Raw genomic sequence first — 20,485 nt, 5'->3', positions numbered from 1 at the left:
ATTTTTTTTTTTTTAATTTATTTTATTTCTTTATTTATTTTTTTTAATTTAATTTATTTTTTACATCATTTTATGCTACGTTTTATGAGTAGCCTATGTCAGTCTGCACAAATCCCCCCACTTTCTCTCACACATTTTGAGTGCCCTGCCTGCGCAAACATTTTCTGGACTGTCCCGTTTTATTTTGGCCATTTTAACATCTTTATTAATAAATTAATTAATAATCTTTATTAATTACCAAACTAAGAACATAAAGGCGCAATGCGTTTTAATAAAACGCATCCAATAGACGGAATGTCCGATGGTGTCGCCACTGAGGCTATAGCTGACGATGCTCTTAGCGTCCTACGAGTACCTACGAGCACCCCTGGAGTACTCGTTAGCTACGAGCGTTTTCAAGACGTTCGTTCCCCACGATGCTTTCGGGAAACGCGGTGAAAACTCTACGATGCCCTTTCGACGCAGAATCAGAGTATTCCCCCAGACCGTGGTCTAAACAATATTATTCGCGAGTTATAAAAAACCCCTGCACATCAATATTAATGATAACCCTGTGGAAATTGCCATAAGTGAGAGATACAATTTCGCACGTTGAGCACACAGTTGTGTGACTCGTTTATTTAGTAAGAGAGAAACAGGAAATCAAAACGTGCTGAAGGTAAACAAATCCCGCATGGGCTCTGACGTCATGAGACGCTCGTAATCCTTAAAAGGGACAGCGATCCCTGAACCACCAAGATAGTAAACGACATGCCTAACACAACACAAAGAACAACACATAACAAAATACTGTAGGTGAATTATGTTACACTCACTACAACCCATTAAATACGGTATGATTTCTAGATGTCATGGCAACGTCCGCTCGCGACACTGGACTTGCGATCGAGGCATCGACGCGGACGTTCATTCACATAGCCAAAAACAAGAGAATAGATGGCTAGATAAAATAAACATCAAGACATACAATTCTAAAAAGAACAGATGAAGCAGCTACCCTTTTTTCCTTCGCGGTTTGCCTACAGAGCAGCGCACCTGCATTAATATATCCGTGTATTGTCACAATTTCTCAGTATCAAAGGTGAAAGTAGAAACGGGTGGCCAAAAGCTGTCGTATTGTTAGTTATCACAGACAATTTTAAGTAGAAACGGGTGGCCAAAAGCTGTCATTTGTTAGTTATCACAGACAATTTTCAACAATGAATGATCTTTACGGAGCTCCATAAGGGACGTTAGGGAGAACGCTCCCGGACAGAACCTTAGTTTGGAAGTCATGCTTAGTGACACGACAAATAGCCTACTTCCAATTGAAATACAAAATTTAGAAAATAGGCCTACGTGTCCCTGATCACGTTTCAATAGATTAAATAACGTGACAGTGTCACGTATTTTCGTGAGACCATACCCGTACTTCCATGAGTATACTTAAAGGAAGTATACTATCCGCACTGTCTACTACGTTAATTTTTCAGATGTGAGTGCTGTTCCAAATCGAGTACTCCGTGGTGCACTAACCGGAAATTACGATCACGTTTGCCGCCGTGGCTCCTCCCCCGCAATAAACATCCCGCTTTGAACGGTGAACTCTTTACGCCTAGCAGCTATAAAAAGCTATAAAAACTATAAAAACTACAAAATGACTCTATTAATGCAGACTATGTGGGAAATGCGCCGACTTTGGCTCAGCCTGGCTCCGTCTCTTTCGCTACGTAGTTAAGATGGCTGCCGTTGAGTACGGGGAGTGTCCTTCGATCCACACTTCACGATTAGCCCGTTTTGAGTACGGCATCCGGGTCCTTGAAGTATACTTCTTTTCGCCGGATCTGAATTGGAACGTACTGCGTACTCAAATTTTGGCTAGTAAGTACGGACAGTACGGGTATTGGAACACGGCACTGTACTTACGTGACACAAACCAGCACCGCAAACGTTCTCTCCCGCTTGAGATGACGTCTTTCTTTATAGGTTCATGGTGCATCTTCGACAATTTGGCTATAGATTGTCTTATTAAACGCTAAATAATATAATTATAGCCTAATTATATATATAGCCTATCCATATATATAGGCAATATATATAATTAGGCAATATACATATATTATATATACATATAGCATTTGTGGTTTTGGCATAAACATAACTAGGGTGCACTGTACTATCTGCGCACACCCTTTCTGAAGCCTCTCTCTCGCTCTCTCTCTCTCTCTCTCTCTGTCCCTCCCTCTCTCTCTTTCTCTCTCTCGTACCGTTTTGTGGAGCACGTTCATTGTCTGACAACACTCCCATTCAGAAAGCATTGGTTTACATTTCGTTCTGTGTAGCACGCAAAAAGTCGGACTATCGTACTCTGGAACACGCTTCAATAGATTAACGTTCGTGTGCATGAGCACGCAATCGCGTGATACCGGGTTGACTTTTCAGACCACAGCACACCTTTCCACGTTGCATTTTGCTTTGCATGGTAGAGTTTTAATTTGCACTTGTAGATGAACGACGAACTGTGTTAACTGACAATGGTTTGTCAGTTACAACGGATGTCGTTTACAACGGATGTCGTTGTAAACGACATCCGTCTTAACACAGACTCTGGCAAAACCTCAATGCTAATGCTACTTGACCTCAGTGCTGCATTCAACACTGTAGACCATACATTGCTTCTGGAAAGGTTAGAAAACTGGGTGGGGCTTTCAGGCACTGTCTTAAATTGGTTCAGGTCCTACCTACAAAATAGGAACTACTTTGTTTCCATTGGAGACTTTGTATCAGAATCAACCGACGTGACATGTGGAGTCCCACAAGGTTCGATCTTAGAACCCTCTTTATTCAACATCTACATGCTCCCACAAGGGCAAATCATGCAAAATAACAATATTGACCATCATTGCTATGCTGATGACACGCAAATCTATGTATCGCTATCACCAAATGACTATCGGCCCATAGATCTGTTGTGCCAGTGCATTGAGCAAGTGAAGGAATGGATGTGCCGAAATTTCCTTCAACTAAATGAGGACAAAACAGAGATAATTGTATTTGGTTCTAAAACGGAAAGGCTTAAAGTAACCCAACACCTTCACTCTCTGTCCCTGAAAACCTTAATCAAAGCCAGAAATCTAGGGGTTATCATGGATTCAGATTTACATTTTGACATTCACATCAAATCAGTTACAAAATCGGCATATTATCACCTTAAAAATGTAGCAAGACTTAGAGGGCTCATGTCCACCGAAGACTTACAAAAACTTGTACATGCCTTTATCACTAGTAAGCTTGATTACTGCAATGGTCTCCTTACAGGTCTCCCAAAACAAACTCGGAGGAAGCTTCAGCTTGTTCAGAATGCTGCTGCTAGAGTGTCGAAGACCAAAAAATTTGATCATATTACACCAATTCTGAAATCGTTACATTGGCTTCCTGTAGGTCAGCGAATTGATTTTAAAATCATGTTGCTAACCTATAAATCCCTACATGGTTTAGGCCCAAAATATTGAACTGATATGCTTCCACTACATCAGCCTTCTAGACCACTAAGATCCTCTGAGACCAATCTGTTAATTATCCCCAGAGTAAACACAAAACATGGGAAAGCAGGATTTAGTTACTATGCAACAAATAGCTGGAATAAACTCCCAGAGGATTTAAGACTTGCCCCAACTCTGAGCACCTTTAAAACAAGACTGAAGACTTTTATGTTTGCTATAGCTTTCTGCTAAATCTTAAATACATTGCACTTTCTAAAAAGCTTTTTTGACTTTGCCTTTATTTTCTATTTTAGTACTAAAATGCCTTTTTCTATTTTACCCATTTCTTTGCATATGTTTTTCTTTTACTTATCTATTATTTTATTTTATTGTATGACAATGTTTATATGTGAAGCACTTTGAGTCTGCCTTGTGTATGAAAAGTGCTATATAAATAAAGTTGCCTTGCCTTGCCTTTTCTGAAGTGTTCCTGAGCCCATGTGGTAATATCCTTTACACATTGATGTCGGTTTTGAATGCAGTGCTGCCTGAGGGATCGAAGGTCACGGGCGTTCAATGTAGGTTTTCGGCCTTGCCGCTAACGTGCAGAGATTTCTCCAGATTCTCTGAATCTTTTGATGATATTATGGACCGTAGATGAGGAAATCCCTAAATTCATTGCAATTGTACGCTGCGAAACGTTGTTCTTAAACTGTTGGGCTATTTGCTCACGCAGTTCTCCACAAAGTGGTGACCCTCGCCCCATCCTTGATTGTGAATGACAGAGCCTTTTGGGGATGCTTATTTTATATCCAATCATGACACTGACCTGTTTCCAATTAACATGTTCATCTGTGGAATTTTCCAAACAGGTTATTTTGAGCATTCCTCAACTTTCCCGGTCTTTTGTAGCCCCTGTCCCATCAAATTCAAAATCAGTGAATATTTGCAAAAAAACAACAAAGTTTATCAGTTTGAACATTAAATATCATGTCTTTCTAGTGTATTCAATTGAATACAGGTTGAAAATGATTTGCAAATCAATTAATTCTGTATTCTTTTTTTTGACACAATGTCCCAACTTCGTTGGAATTGGGGTTGTAACGCAACAACACATTCTCACTCCGAGCGCGTCGATTTTTGACGAACGGTCAGTGACTTTGGCTTCAGTTTCTGACGCAAAAGGGTACCCTTGTGCGTCTTTTTTAGGCGCATGGGGTTTTCAGCTCGTTACAATGTAACACCTTCACGGGGGACCCGATGGCTGCACAAAGAGATGCTATGAGCATTCATCCCATTGGCTAACGGAGGACCTTGCGCTTCTTTTTTCGACGCAGGGGGTTTTCCATTCATTACAATGTAATCCCTCCGCGGCAATATATGAAGCTATGAACATTCATCCCATTGGCTAACGGAAGAGCCAATGGCTGCACATAGAGACGCTATGAGCATTCATCCCATTGGCTAACGGAGGACCATGTGCTTCTTTTTTCGACGCAGGGAGTTTTCCACTCATTGCAATGTAATCCCTCCACGGCAATATATGAAGCTATGAGCATTCATCCCATTGGCTAACGGAAGACCCGATGGCTGCACATTAACGGCGATTCTACAGTTAAATCTGTGACATTCCTCATCACAACTACACCAACGTGTCCTTGTTAGTTAAGGCTATGGGCATCAGTTGTCCTGTTTTGTGCTTTGATTGAGAGAAACAATCGTTTTTTTGATCAGTGTTGGGTAGCTGAGGTCGTTGCTAGAGACCACGTCCGTCCGCTTTTTTTGACAACTGACAGAGCAACCCTTTCTCATCAAAATTACGTTCCCAGAGAACTATTCGGCATTCTCAATTACGTTTTTCTAAAAAACGTATTTTGTCTGTGATTACGTTTTATTGAACACATCGTAAATACCAATTTGTTCTCAGCCTATTTTTTGCCATTTATTTACCGTGTTACTATGGCAGAATAAAGAATAAATTCATGCATTATCATTCAACTTGAACATGTGTTTTTACAGCATAGAGTGGCGGAGGGATGACGTATGTTGGCCAACCCGGAAGTGAGCGTCGCCCTGGGTTCCCTTGACAAAAAGCCAACGGGTTTTTCCATTGGATTTTGGATATTTGCAGAAAAATTAGCATCCTTGCAGCACCTCCTCAAAAACTGAAAATAAATAAATAAATAAAAATAACCGTGCCCCAAAGAACGAATTGTAAACCAATGCATTCTGAATGGGAGTGTTCTCCGATTTTTCCATGCTACACAGAATGAAATGTAAACCCATGCAAATGAAGACTTCATGGTCATAATAATTTAAATATCATTAATCTCCTGAGTGTGTAGGGTGCAGTGTTGGGAACGTTACTTTAAAAAAGTAATTAGTTATAGTTACTCACTACTTGTTCCAAAAAGTAACTGAGTTAGTAACTGAATTACTCTATAATAAAAGTAACTAGTTACCAGGGAAAGTAAATATTTGCGTTACTTCAAAAAAAAAAAAAGTTGTTGCATGTGAAAGATTTGGATTTTTCTCAGCAGTTTTCACTTGGCCTTAATGTGTTAAATGGTTGAACTGCCCATTCAAGGCCCTGATATGCTTCCAACTGAGGCCCCGTACACAGTTACCCGGGTAAATCTACAAATGCATCAATATTCATCCGTTTAGTCCTTCCGTCCAAACTAAAACAGAGAATTCCGACACTGAAAACGATGCTTTTCAAAAACGATCGCTGAGTTGGATAAATGTGAAAACGCTGGCTTTGCGTTGTAGTGTGGACAGACGGAAGCTTTCAGGAACGATGACGTTCGATTGCCATGACACTGCCATGACACTGCCACAGGCTTGCGCTAGAGACCGAGAAGCTCATCAAAAGAATGGCAGGTGAAATGCAAATGAGGATCTCTCTGTACATTGTACTAATTTATCGCCAGAAACAACTCGACATATTGAGTCAAACATATTCGTTGCTCCAACGTCGGAGGCGAGCGCTGTACTTAATGTTCTTAAGTGATGGTAAAAAAAAACGAAGTTCAAACCGTAGCCTACTTGGAGCGGCGTTTCTGGACAAGACCGGGTCGAAAATGACTGTAAATATCATCTGATCGCGCGCCTGTAATCTAAACAGAGAGGCGTGGTGGAGTAACCTAACCATGACAACAACTGTTTATCAAAAAAATTTCAGTGTGGAACGTGGATGCAAAACATTCTGAAAAAGATATGAAAACGATAGTGTGGACGGAGATCATTTTCATTGCGGATGTTCGTTTTTACATTTACCCGGGTTAGTGAGGATGGGGCCTGGATTTCAATTTGCTTGGTTGCAAAGGCTGTGGAACATCTGCCAAATACTAAGAAAAAGCCAACTTTTCATCGGATTGCTCCAGACTCGCCATTTCTGCTGCTTCATCGAATCGGTTTGGTGTGTGCGTTTGCGTGTGTGGCGCGCGTGTCCTGTAAAAATACTGGCTCCAATTGGCTACCATGAAACATGACTCAGCCAATCATAATCGCTTATCTCGTTGTTGATCCACCCGGTCTCCTCACTAGCAGTTTGTGTTTGGAGCCAGGGGTGTGTTCGGATTACGCAGTTTATTCAATCAATTCATAGTAACGCACTGCATTTTTCGTACAGTAACGGTAACGGCGTTGTAACGACGGAAATAGTAATTAGTTAGATTACTCCGTTACTGAAAAAATAACGGTGTTACGTAACGCCGTTCTATTCAACGGCGTTATTACCAACACCGGTAGGGTGGTATTCTATTTATTTCAACAGGGCGGCATCCAGTCCCTTGACAGGCCATGGTTGCTATGGTCGTTGCTATCGACCGCCCCCTCTAATACTTACATGGCTCTAAAAACCACGTGGCAAAGGAGCTGCCGTCCATTGTGTTGTTTTTGTCGTAAACTAGGGTCCGATGGTTAAAAAATAGACAGATATTCCAAGATATTCCTATCCTTAAAAGGCAGCTTGGATGTTTTTATTTTCTGCAGTTTAGACTTCTTCTATAACCTATTTTTGAAGCTCATTGATTTAACGAGGCAGGGTTATTTGAAACAATTTATTGAATAAATATTTGTGAGAGGTCATTCTTTCTCCTGAGTTTGCTTCCTATTTATGTCTGGTGTACACCCCTACTGTCCACAAGCATCTCCCCCGCCCCCTCCCCATATGGATATGGAGAATTGTTGCCACGTCCCAGTGGTGGAGGTATCATATATATGAAAGAGGGCATTCAATTATAGCACAATGATCAATTAGGAGGCCGAAGCCCTAAAGGAAGTGATGCAATAGGTGACTGAGTCGAGAACATTTAAGTAAGCTGTACCTTGGGGTCTCTTATATATCAAAGGGGGTCTCAAAGGACGCATACGCTTCAACCTGTGGCTCCAGCCCTACAGGAAATGACTCAGCAAGTGCTCCATCTCGTTGCACCTCACCCAGCGGCTCGCTTGCAAGATTTTGGCCTGAAGTTCTTCCCAGACCTACACCCTAGCCATCCAACATGCATATCTGAGAATCAGGCCTCTCTTTAATAATGACAAAAAGTTATGAGAGAAATACACATTAACTTTTTGTTATCTCATAAGCAACGTGGTGCCGGCTCCTTTTGACCATTTGACCCCAGACTTCAAAAACGTGGCCACAGGCCAGCTGTGTCTGCACACCTTAAGCCACAAATGTACACCTCCATCCCACAAAAAATGGGGACAATAAACTAACCTCAGTCTTATGTACATTTACTGTACTGTTGTAGGTCACGCCCCTTTTCCGGCCTTTTCGAGATAGCTAGGGACACTAAAATGTTGACACACATTTCCCGGGGCCCCGAGAACGACATATCCGAGATTTGGAGTTCTAGCCCTTAGAAAAAAAAAGTTTTCCCAAATGGACTGTCATTTGGACAAAGCCCCTCAGAAGTGTTGCCTGCAAGACCTAATGGTTCAGAATGTGGTGGAAAAACAATTTTTGAGATAGGAAGGTCCTACTGCCCTGAAATTTGAATACCTTATTCTAGGGCCTAACTGGGACCCCTGCAGGGGCTTTGTCCAAATGACAGTCAATTTGGGAGAACTTTTTTTGTCTAAGCGCTAGAACTCCAAATCTCGGGTATGTCGTTCTCGGGGCCCTGGGAAATGTGTGTAAACATTTTAGAATCCCTAGCTATCTCGAAAAGGCCGGAAAAGGGGCGTGACCTCCAACAGTACAGTAAATGTACATATGACTGAGGTTAGTTTCTAGTCCCCATTTTTTGTGGGATGGAGGTGTACATTTGTGGCTAAAGGTGTGTAGACACAGCTGGCCTTTGGCCACGTTTTTGTCTGGGGTCAAAAGAAGCCGGCACCACGCCGCTTATGAGATAACAAAAAGTTAATGTGTGTTTCTCTCATAACTTTTTGTCATTATTAAAGAGAGACCTGATTCTCAGATATGCATGTTGGATGGCTAGGGTGTAGGTCTGGGAAGAACTTCAGGCCAAAATCTTGCAAGCGAGCCGCAGGGTGAGGTGCAACGAGATGGAGCACTTGCTGGGTCATTTCCTGTAGGGCTGGAGCCACAGATTGAAGCGTATGCGTCCTTTGAGACCCCTTTGATATATAAGAGACCCCAAGGTAAGGTTCTCGACTCAGTCACCTATTGCATCACTTCCTTTAGGGCTTCGGCCTCCTAATTGATCATTGTGGTATAATTGAATGCCCTCTTTCATATATATGATACCTCCACCACTGGGACGTGGCAACAATTCTCCAAATTCATATGGGGAGGGGGCGGGGGGGATGCTTGTGGACAGTAGGGGTGTACACTAGACATAAATAGGAAGCAAACTCAGGAGAAAGAATGACCTCTCACAAATATTTATTTAATAAATTGTTTCAAATAACCCTGCCTCGTTAAATCAATGAGCTTGGTGTTTTGCTTTCAAAAATAGGTTACAGAAGAAGTCTAAACTGCAGAAAATAAAAACATCCAAGCTGCCTTTTAAGGATACCTTGGAATATCCGTCTATTTTTTAACCATCGGACCCTAGTTTATGACAAAAACAACACAATTGACGGCAGCTCCTTTGCCGTGTGGTTTTTAGAGCCATGTAAGGATTATAGGGTGCGGTCGATAGCAACCACCATAGCAACCATGACGGTCAAGTGACTGGATGCTGCCCCGTTGAAAAAAATAGAATACCACCCTACACACTCAGGAGATTAATGATATTTAAATTATTATGACCATGAAGTCTTTATTTGCATTTGTTTACATTTCGTTCTGTGTAGCATGGAAAAATCTGAGAAACACTCCCATTCAGAATGCATTGGTTTACATTTCGTTCTTTGGAGCACGGTTATTTTTATTTATTTTCAGTTTTTGAGGAGGTGCTTCAAAGATGCTAATTTTTCTGCAATAATCCAAAATCCAATGGAAAAACCTGTTGGCTTTTTGTCAAGGGAACCCAGGGCGACGCTCACTTCTGGGTTGGCCAACATACGTCATCCCTCCACCACTCTATACTGTAAAAACACATGTTCAAGTTGAATGATAATGCATGAATTTATTCTTTATTCTGCCATAGTATTTATTGAAGGGGGGGGGGGGCATACAAGTCTTTTGGCCATGGTGGATCCAGATCTGGAGCATTTCACCACCTGTTGTTGTTTTAGCATTGTGTGTGTGTGTGTGTGTGTGTGTGTGTGTGTGTGTGTGTGTGTGTGTGTGTGTGTGTGTGTGTGTGTGTGTGTGTGTGTGTGTGTGTGTGTGTGTGTGTATACCACGGTATTTTATGTTGAAATGCGACGTAATCCAGTACTCACGTACACAGTCAGTGCGACGTATGCTTTTGGCGACTGGGTTGGCTCTCAGATAAACGTGTTTCTAACAAGATGATATCATTAAAAGTTACATAAAGTAACGGTTTAATAACACAAACGCAGGAAACACGTGAGCTGCTAGTTTAGCGAAAGCAGCGTCCCTAGCAACCTGACGTTGTTGAAACATGCGAGCGAGCCGATAAAATCTTCCTAATAACTATAAAACTAAAGATCAGACACAATCACTGACTGAAGATTATGCAAGTAAAAAGTATATTTCTTGCTAGAAATGTTATTAGAAACACGTTTATCTGTGAATCGGTCCTAAAATATTGCATTTCCCATTCAGATAATAAAGATTAAAAAAGATCATACATATTCACTGACTGAAGATTATTCAAGGAAAAAGTAAATTTCTCGCTAGAAATGTCATTAGAAACATGTTTAATGGTGATTCTGTCCTAAAATATTGCATTTCCCATTCAGATAATAAAGATTAATAAAGATCATACACATTCACTTACTGGAGATCATAAGAGGAAAAGGTATATTTCTCGCTAGAAATGTTATTAGAAACATGTTTGATGCAACCTGGTCTCACAGGAATCCGTGAAATGACTACGGACGAATAACTCGAAATCCGTGGACACATCACGGAAACACGCCGATTTCCGTGATGTGGCCACGGAAGTTGCTCCAATGCAAGTAAATGACAATGATATTCCGTGGCACACACACAGATTCCCGTTTCAATCTGTGTGTGTGCTCCCGTTTAAATCTGTGTGTGTGCCACATTTGACCACAGCGGGGGCTTAACTCAAAATCCGTGGTGGTCTGACGGAATCACTTCAATTGTCCGTGATGTGGCCACAGAATTTGCTCCAATGCAAGTAAATGACACTGTTATTCCGTGGCTCACACACGGATATCGGCGTGTTTCCGTGATGTGGCCACGGATTTTGAGTTAAGTGTCCGACCGTAGTCATTTCACGGATTCCTGTGAGACCATGTTGCAACGATGGTGTATCTGTCCTAAAATATTGCATTTCCCATTCAGCTAATAAAGATTAATATAGGCTACGTAACAATTTCACCAAATGCTAGGAGAACGTCTAGCCCCCTGTTGGTGCTATTCCTCCATTCATGGAGAAGAAAGCGTGTTCAGGGTCACGCTTTGTGGACCAACGTATCTATTTCACGCCTTGGCGTGATACCGGGTTGGTGTGTGCCACGGAATATCAGTGTCATTAACTTGCATTGGAGCAAATTCCGTGGCCACATCACGGACAATTTAAGTGATTCCGTGAGACCACCACGGACTTTGAGTTAAAGGGCTAGTTCGGAATTTTGGACATAGGGCCTGATTCCCAAGTGAGCATTGGTATTCTATATCACTGGAGACAGTTTTCAACACATTTCATTCAGTCCTTCTAGTTGCAGAGTTCGCTCGTGCTAGGCTAGCGCACGGCAACGGGCAATGCTAGCCTGCTATTAAAAAACAGTCTTACCCACTCCACAGTACACCCGAGGTAAATCAATTATAACGCCAGACTATAGATTTAAATGTCTGTTGATAGAATAATGTTAGAAATAAAACTAACCTTGCATCGCATGAATCATCGAGGGACTACTTTCTCATTAGAAGCGGAATTTTACTATGCGCTGGTTAGGTTTGTAACCGAATCACGACAGAAGAACGTAAACAGAGAAGCGTGGGACAGAACCGCAATTGAACGACTAGGCAACATGATGGTTCAGTGTGCTTTTAGAAATTGTAGAAATAAACGGTACAGATGGGCACCACAAAGTTTCCACCAATTTCCAGTGCGAGATCCAGAAAGGACTCAACTGTGGCTTGTTGCTGCTGGCTTGGACATCAAAACACCGGCTCGTACATGTACGGTTCGTTGGATACAACAAATTCCTCATAATCGTCTTCAAAAGCAGATGCATCGCTAACTCCTCCAAACGTGGGCATATCTTGTTAATTGAATACGCTTATAGAATTCCTTCGTTCACTGTACTCTGCGTTTGTCAATGACAGCGGCAGGTAACCTAGGTATCAGTCCGCCGCTGCCGTAGCCTACGTACAGGAATATAAACACTGCTGCTGAGACCCCGCAATTCCCTCAAAATGCAATGCAATGCAAGGTTATTTATTTCTAACATTATTCTATAAACAGACATTTAGATTTATCGTCTGTCGTTATAATTGATTTACCGCTCGGGTGTACTGTGGAGTGGGTAAGACTGTTTTTAATAGCAGGCTAGCATTGCCCGTTGACGTGCGCTAGCCTAGCACGAGCGAACTCTGCAACTAGAAGGACTGTATGAAATGTGTTGAAAACTGTCTCCAGTGATATAGAATACCAATGCTCACTTCCCAGACAGCAAGCAAACATTGAATAAACATTAATTTTCCATCTGAATCATCATTATGGTTGATATTGAAATTTCAATGCAAAATAAATGTTGAATCACCATTACCATATCGATGAAACCTGATGTTATCTAATGTTGATGGCAGCAACATTGGAACAACATTGATCTATTGTTATCTTTATGATGGAATAAGCATTGATATTTGGGTTACCGGGCGATATTGCCAATGTGTTGAAAAGTCATTGATTTAGAGTTGACCGGGAAATATGGTTGAAAATGCATCGATATATAGTTGACCGGGAAATATGATGGAAAATGCATCGATATATGGTTGACCGGGAAATATGATTGAAAAAGCATTGATATATAGTCCTAGTTGACCGGGAAATATGATTGAAAATGCATCGAGATATAGTTGACCGGGAAAAATGATTGAAAATCCATCGATATTTGGTTGACCGGGAAATCATCGGGTGGTAGACCAACGTACTTCACCGGACACATCTCATTTCTGGACCCTTGACCCATACGATCAGGTAAGCTTGATTATGTAATGTTCGATATGAATGAATTGTACCAAATCAACTACTGTTACTCGTTAACATGGTGGTAACCCACGCAGTACTGCAGTCATTGAAATCGATTTTGTTAAATCAATGTCAAAATCTGCCAAAGTTAATGTAACTTCGTGCGGATGGCCATCGTCGTTATCTTCCAACAGGTTACAATAAGTTAGCAAAACCTCAGAGTCCAGTTTATTTGTGTGATAGCTAGCTCGAAATACATAGGCTATCTGTACCATCATACCAATTGCTAAGCAGGCAGTAGATACATGGATGTATGTCGTTAAATCTATTAAAAAAGCACCGCTTTTCTTCTGACCGCCGGTGAACACCGGCACCAACGCTAGCATAATTGCAGCAGCCTGCCGGTGTTCTAACAATTTCTGCTCCCTTGTCAGTTTTTGTTATCTAGTGGTTCTGCGCATGCGCACGATGACACTTGATCCGCTGTGTAGTATTGTACCCCTGAATGCTCCAATAAAGACGTTATAATACAGTATCAGCCTATCGAATCATGCTACCATATCAAAAAGTGCTACCATATGCGTTTGGTAGCGTACTTAATCAGTTGATCAACTGTTACACACACACACACACACACACACACACACACACACACACACACACACACACACACACACACACACACACACACACACACACACACACACACACACACACACACACACACACACACACACACACACACACACACACACACACACACCGGTTGAACGCTGATTGGCTGTTACGTTACACATGTCACTCAGTGGCCACGCTGTTGAACGCTGATTGGCTGTCATCACGCGAAATTCGCGTCAAAGTTGAAATATTTCACCTCGAGCGAATTTGTCGCGGCACAAAACCTCATGAACGCGCTTGCCTGTGCAGGGCGAAAGTGTGGCGCGACAAATCTAAACTTGTCTCCGGTTTTCTCGAGCAAATAATTCGCCGTTCACTTTGTATGGGATCTTGTCGCCCCGTCGCGTTTGTTGTGAACGCACCGTATACAAGATACAGCAGATACAAATATTGGGGGAATATTATGGGGGAAACCTTTTGGTTACCTGAGTACATATGTATAAAGTACAATCTCAATGTATCTGTATTTAAATTGCTGTTAACACTGACTTGTCTTTTCTGTTCTCTTACAGATCACTATTGCACAAAGTAAGCAAAACAATATTTTTTATTTCATTTCTACTAACAACTTGCAGATTCGCCCAAGCCCCCAAAGTGTTATTTCCAGGTATAGTTAGCCTCTGTCTCTCTGTCTGTCTATTACGCACAGATCAGCCCCTAACCACCTTTCCCGGCCCCCCACATCTTTTTTTTCTTTAGACAAACCAGCAACCCAACAAGCCAGTCAGGACAGCCAACCATCACCTCCAAAGATGCATTATAGCCTCCAACGCCCCAATTTCCCTAACCCCAATGTCCCTATCCCAATATCGTTCCGAGGAGATGAATTGGCCTACCCTCCACCCGGTCCAATGCCTCAATTCCAGAGGCCATCTCCTGAAGGTATGTTTTTAAAAAGAAGTAATTCATGTCAATTCAAACATCCAAAACAACTGCAGTATATCCAGTCAAATGGTTTAATTTCTCTCTTCATACTTGTCACAGATTCTCCAGGCACTGCCAGAATGGCATTAAAAGGCAAGTACAGGAATGTTATGTTCTAAGGCTATTTCTAGGCTTTCATTCATGTGCAAATCTTTCCTCAATTCTTTGAATCATTGAAGGATGTACCATCTATCAACAATTAGCTTAAACCAATGGCATTGCTTAAATATATATAACTCTTCAAAAGTTGTTCAACACTTTCTGAAATTTTTAAGTAAAAGGGCGTCAGCTTTTACATTCAAATGTTATTATTTTCTTTGTCAATAGATGTGGCTATGCAGAAACTGCTGACTGCGGTGACGGAGTTGTCCTAGGAGGTGAAGGACCTGCGGGAGGAATTCAGGCAATACGTCCACTCCTGCAAGTGTGGACAGACTGACTCGGTGGGTCTGGGCTCCTTGGAGCTGCCCCTCCACACCATGGAGGCCCTGGACCGTGCAGAGGAGACACTGCAAATGGACCAAACCGCCAAAATATGGTAGTTTAATAGTTACATCATTCTTCGGTCAGAAAACTTCAATATATCCTAAAAACTGTTGTTGTTTCAGTACGACTTTATCAATCCAAGTTATATTCAGACTGAAAAAATATATAATCTGCACAGTCTATGAATATGTTGGCATGAGCAAATGTGATTCCAGTCTGCGTGTGTTAACCCTGCAAATGTGTTATACTTTGCCAGACTGCCCGTCTCGCCATTATCGGAGGGACTACCCTAGAGGTGAGGGTCCGCCGGATGATGGCCAATTTGTTGACCAACGAACTGGCTTCAGGACTGAACTGGGCCGGAAAAAAGCAGGGCAAGGAGCAGGCCAAACAGAAGCGGCCCTTTAAAGACTTGGCACTCTGCCGATCTATGTTTGGTAAGTCCTGCTACATTTTCAATCACCATAAGAATATTCTATGTCATGAAATTGTGGACACTTTCTTACCACGCGCCTGCCAGTGTGATGCTGCTAGCAAGCGACTCCTCCGTTTTCAAACCAACTACTTTTTCAAACTTTCGATGCACGGCTATAACACTCTCGGCATGTTCCCTAGCATTTAAACATAAATACATAAACAGTTACACAACCACTGTTCGTACCTGTATAGAAAGTTGAAGTCCAAAGTTGAAATGGCCGAGGAGACGGCAAGCACGCTATTCCCCTACAGGCTGAACGAGGCAAAACAAAAGTAATCGAACACCATCTAGACTCGAGATTGAACTCAGAATGAGTTAACGTGCAGAATAACGCGCAGCGTCGGTAAAGAGCTTTAGCGCAAGGATTGACGTTACCCCGAATCAATGACCATTAGTGGGTGGGGGGGGGGGGGGGGGGGGGGGGCATACAGGGTGGCCAATCAGATTACAGGGGGGGCGGGTTGCCCCCCGTGCCACCATGGAAGCCCCCCACTGGATATGTATATCATTTTAAGAAAATGTCTCCTAGGCTGCCGAATTTGTTTCAAAGTGTGCATATATGTGGGAGTTCTGTTTAACTCTAAGGCTAATTTTTTGCATTGTGCTTGTATTCTCTGTTTTAGATGCTATTACACAGCAGCTCGGGACAGCCGCCGTCACCCAATACACTTTTGCCCAGGCTGTTCAAAAGTGGCTGCGCTATGCGCCAGACCGGGCAGGAGGGAGTGGAAGACGTGACGTCATGTAATCCTGTAATAAAATGTTGTTGTTTTTGCCTTAAACAGTGTGGTGTGGTCCGTGTTTTAGGCTAGGCTATAGGCATACAAGCTTTCAAATTTTCCATAACTTTTTAACATCCTGGCTGTCGATAAAGCAGGATATTCATTATAGGCTATTTAATTTAGGGCATTACATTTTCGTATGCCTAGCAATCATAATAATGATTGAAATTCCATTGATATTACGTTGATCCTTAGTTCAGTTGAAATCTCAACATTGTTTCAATATTCCTGATAATTGAAATACCATTGAAATTCCATTGATATTACGTTGATCCTTAGTTCAGTTGAAATCTCAACATTGTTTCAATATTCCTGATAATTGAAATACCATTGAAATTCCGTTGATCTATGGATAGGATTTCAACGTTGTTTCAATATTAAAAAATGGTGCAAAATGATGTAGAATCAACATCAGAGTTCAGATGTTGATTCAATGATTTAATGTTGACAACGGAATGTTGATTTAACATAGTTTCAATGATTGTTTGCTATCTGGGTTGGGAATCAGGCCCTATGTCCAAAATTCCGAACTACCCCTTTAAGCGCCCGTGGTCGACTCGCTCGTTGAAACGGGGATCCGTGTGTGAGCCACGTAATAACAGTGTCATTTACTTGCATTGGAGCAAATTCTGTGGCCACATCACGGACAATTTAAGTGATTCCGTGAGACCACCACAGACTTTGAGTTACGCGCCCGTGGTCGACTCGTTGAAACGGGGATCCGTGTGTGAGCCATGGAATAACAGTGTCATTTACTTGCATTGGAGCAAATTCCGTGGCCACATCACGGACAATTTAAGTGATTCCGTGAGACCACCACGGAATTTGAGTTAAGCGCCCGTGGTCGACTCGCTCGTTGAAACGGGGATCCGTGTGTGAGCCACGGAATAACAGTGTCATTCACTTGCATTGGAGCAAATTCCGTGGCCGCATCACGGACAATTTAAGTGATTCCGTGAGACCACAACGGACTATGAGTTAAGCGCCCGTGGTCGACTCGCTCGTTGAAACGGGGATCCGTGTGTGAGCCACGGAATAACAGTGTTATTTACTTGCATTGGAGCAAATTCCGTGGCCACATCACGGACAATTTAAGTGATTCCGTGAGACCACCACGGACTGTGAGTTAAGCGCCCGTGGTCGACTCGCTCGTTGAAACGGGGATCCGTGTGTGAGCCACGGAATCACAGTGTAATTTACTTGCATTGGAGCAAATTCCGTGGCCACATCACGGACAATTGAAGTGATTCCATCAGACCGCCACGGATTTTGAGTTAAGCCCCCGCCTTGGTCAACTGAGCGAATTCCGTGGCCACATCACGGAAATCGGCGTGTTTCCGTGATGTGGCCACGGATTTCGAGTTGAGCGTCCGTAGTCATTTCACGGATTCCTGTGAGACCAGGTTGCCACTACTATACTCTTTCACATACATGACTATACACTCTCATGCATACATGTTAAGGAGTATAATAGTGTGTGTGTGTGTGTATGAGTATAGTTGTGTATATGCAAGATTATAATAGTGTGTAAGACAAAATATGAATTCTGTCCCAGCCGGCCCGTCATGTTTGTGTATGTGACGTGTTCTTGTGTTTTGTGTGTGTGTGTGTGTGTGTGTGTACGTGACGTGTGCGTGTGTTTTGTGTGTGTGTGTGTGTCTGTGTTTGTGTGTGTACGTGACGTGTACATGATATGTGTGTGTGTTTTGTGTATGCATGTGTGTGTGTTTATTAAACTATCACTAGGCACACTACGTTCTCTACTCCTCACATCTCAACTGAGGCCGGAGTCACCGGCTTTGATGGTAAGATCCTCAAGCCTGACAACACAAGGCGGCCATGAGTGACGTATTCAATTAAAGAAAAAAACATGCTGAATGGTCATGTGTGAGCCTGTGTACATGGAGTAATTTCCTTGTGAAAGTGTAGCAGGGCCTTTTAGTGAAATTCAAATGTTTTCATTTGCAAGTCTTTCGCTGGGCTTTGGCATACTTGAGTAAATGTCTCTTAAATACGCTCTCTTTCTTACTCCCCCACAAGTGTCATTACCCGGATAAAAAGCTATGATGAGGAGCTTTCTCCAAGAGGCGATTATACTGTAGAACATGTTGAACAGTGTAGAAGCACTCTGTTAGACATGTCACAGACGTAGGGGTGGACTGAAGGTGTACCAGAAAGAATGAGGCTCCCTTCATTCAGTGCCGGAAGGCGTGTTGGGGTTCCATTCCCTCCCTTGCTCCGCCAAGGGAGGGAATGACCAGGGGAATGAAAACTACATGAATATGGAAAAAAGGCGTGGGGGCTGGGAAGGGAGGGAAAGAGACAGAGTTGAGGTCTTATTCATAAACTAAACAAACTTAACACAGTTGAAACAGGTCCCTTCTGATAGATCCTTGATCCAATGTGTGAATGATATGGACCTGATGCCGAGATTTCTGTAACGAAATGCCTGCGATTTTTCCCAGAGTGCCAGATTCCACTTTTATACATCATTAAGCCACAGAAACGATTGACTGAGGAAACTGTTTCTTCTAGGTCGTAAATCAACAAACACAAATGTGCGCACAAATAATACACACCACGAGCTATGGGCTCAATCTCAGTGCTTTGGTAATGATTTAATCAGTCACTGACAGGAAATAAAGTCATGGCATGATTTGTTACTTCCATTGGGAGTGAGAGTGAATGTGGTTGTGTGTGTGTGTGTGTGTGTGTGTGTGTGTGTGTGTGTGTGTGTGTGTGTGTGTGTGTGTGTGTGTGTGTGTGTGTGTGTGTGTGTGTGTGTGTGCGGGTGTGTGTATGTGGGTGTTTGTGCGGTTGTGTGTCGTTGTGTGTGTTGGTATATGGGTGTGTGTGTGGTTGTTTGGGTGTGTGTGCAGGTGTGTGGATGTGTGGGTGCTTGTGAGCGGTTTTATGATTTGCTTTTCAGTGAGAGAAACTGAGAACAGGTCCGGAGAATACTTTGTTATTTCTATTACACACAAAGGAGGATGGTATAACTGCAATTCTGTGTGCTATTTAATTAAACCTTTTGTATTTTTGTATTTTTTTGGCATTACTGCTGTACAACCAATCCAGTTTGTTTCTCTTAATGAGGAGTGTGAATCCGGGTGGGGGGTCAGGGATAACCGCGGTGATCTGCTGTGAGTGACACTTTTAAAATGCAAGCAGTACAGGAACAGGAACAGGCAGTGTACAGTACACCTCTGAATCCAGTTAACAACACAACACAGAGGGGTAGAGTTTTAATACAAGCAGTTCAGGAAAGAACACATCTGAATCCAAATGAACATACAGAAAATATGTGTGGAAACACATATTTGTGTGTGTGTGTTAGTGTGGGTGCATGCGTGTGTGTGTTAAACCATCCTCCTTTGTGTGTATACACGCCTAGGTGTGTGTGTCAGTACATTGAACAGTTCCACTGGGAGATAGAGAGGTCCGCTGCCGTAACAGCTGCTAAATCTTCCGCTGCTCTACATTTTACTCAGTCTGTTTGATCTGCATCCTGTGGAGAGGATTAATTCTCTCACACACAAACACATACACACACACACACACACACACACACACACACACACACACACACACACACATACACACACACACACACACACACGCACACAAAGATTCATGGAGTCATGAAGTGGAAAGAAAAGCGTTGTGTTGTGATTACTTCCTCTATACGGGGCTGACTCGCACAGCGAGGCAGACACCATCAGACTTCTGTGGACGTGTGCATCTGTTTGTGTATGGTGTGTGTGTGTGTGTGTGTGTGTGTGTGTGTGTGTGTGTGTGTGTGTGTGTGTGTGTGTGTGTGTGTGTGTGTGTGTTTGTGTGTGTGTGTGTGTGTGTGTGTGCACATTGTTTCCAAGTTGTTTGTGTCTTGCCTCTGGCTTCCGTGCTTAACTCATTGATACCACTGTAAATCAATCCCCATCTCTCCAGATCTCTTGGTTGTCC

General features: G+C 42.5%; 2 long non-coding RNA genes across 3 annotated transcripts; one reads left to right on the top strand and one right to left on the bottom strand.

Moving 5' to 3' along the window:
* Positions 1-14,794: 14,794 nt before the first annotated feature.
* Positions 14,795-16,110, bottom strand: LOC115554461 (uncharacterized). 2 transcript variants are annotated; one of them, XR_003978599.1, is made up of 3 exons: positions 15,924-16,104; positions 15,511-15,616; positions 14,795-15,285 (listed from the first exon to the last, which is right to left on the bottom strand). It is a non-coding gene; the product is annotated as an uncharacterized LOC115554461 (long non-coding RNA). The 2 variants fall into 2 exon arrangements; XR_003978600.1 differs by lacking the exon at positions 15,511-15,616 and having other exon boundaries at positions 15,924-16,110.
* LOC115554463 (uncharacterized) lies at positions 15,182-16,490 on the top strand. Its single transcript, XR_003978602.1, has 3 exons — positions 15,182-15,314; positions 15,519-15,699; positions 16,364-16,490. It is a non-coding gene; the product is annotated as an uncharacterized LOC115554463 (long non-coding RNA).
* Positions 16,491-20,485: the final 3,995 nt, after the last annotated feature.

Source organism: Gadus morhua, chromosome 11, assembly GCF_902167405.1.
Source record: "Gadus morhua chromosome 11, gadMor3.0, whole genome shotgun sequence".
Lineage (NCBI taxonomy): Eukaryota > Metazoa > Chordata > Actinopteri > Gadiformes > Gadidae > Gadus > Gadus morhua.
The sequence above is the reverse complement of the archived record's forward strand: the minus strand, read 5'-3'. Positions and strand labels throughout refer to the sequence as shown.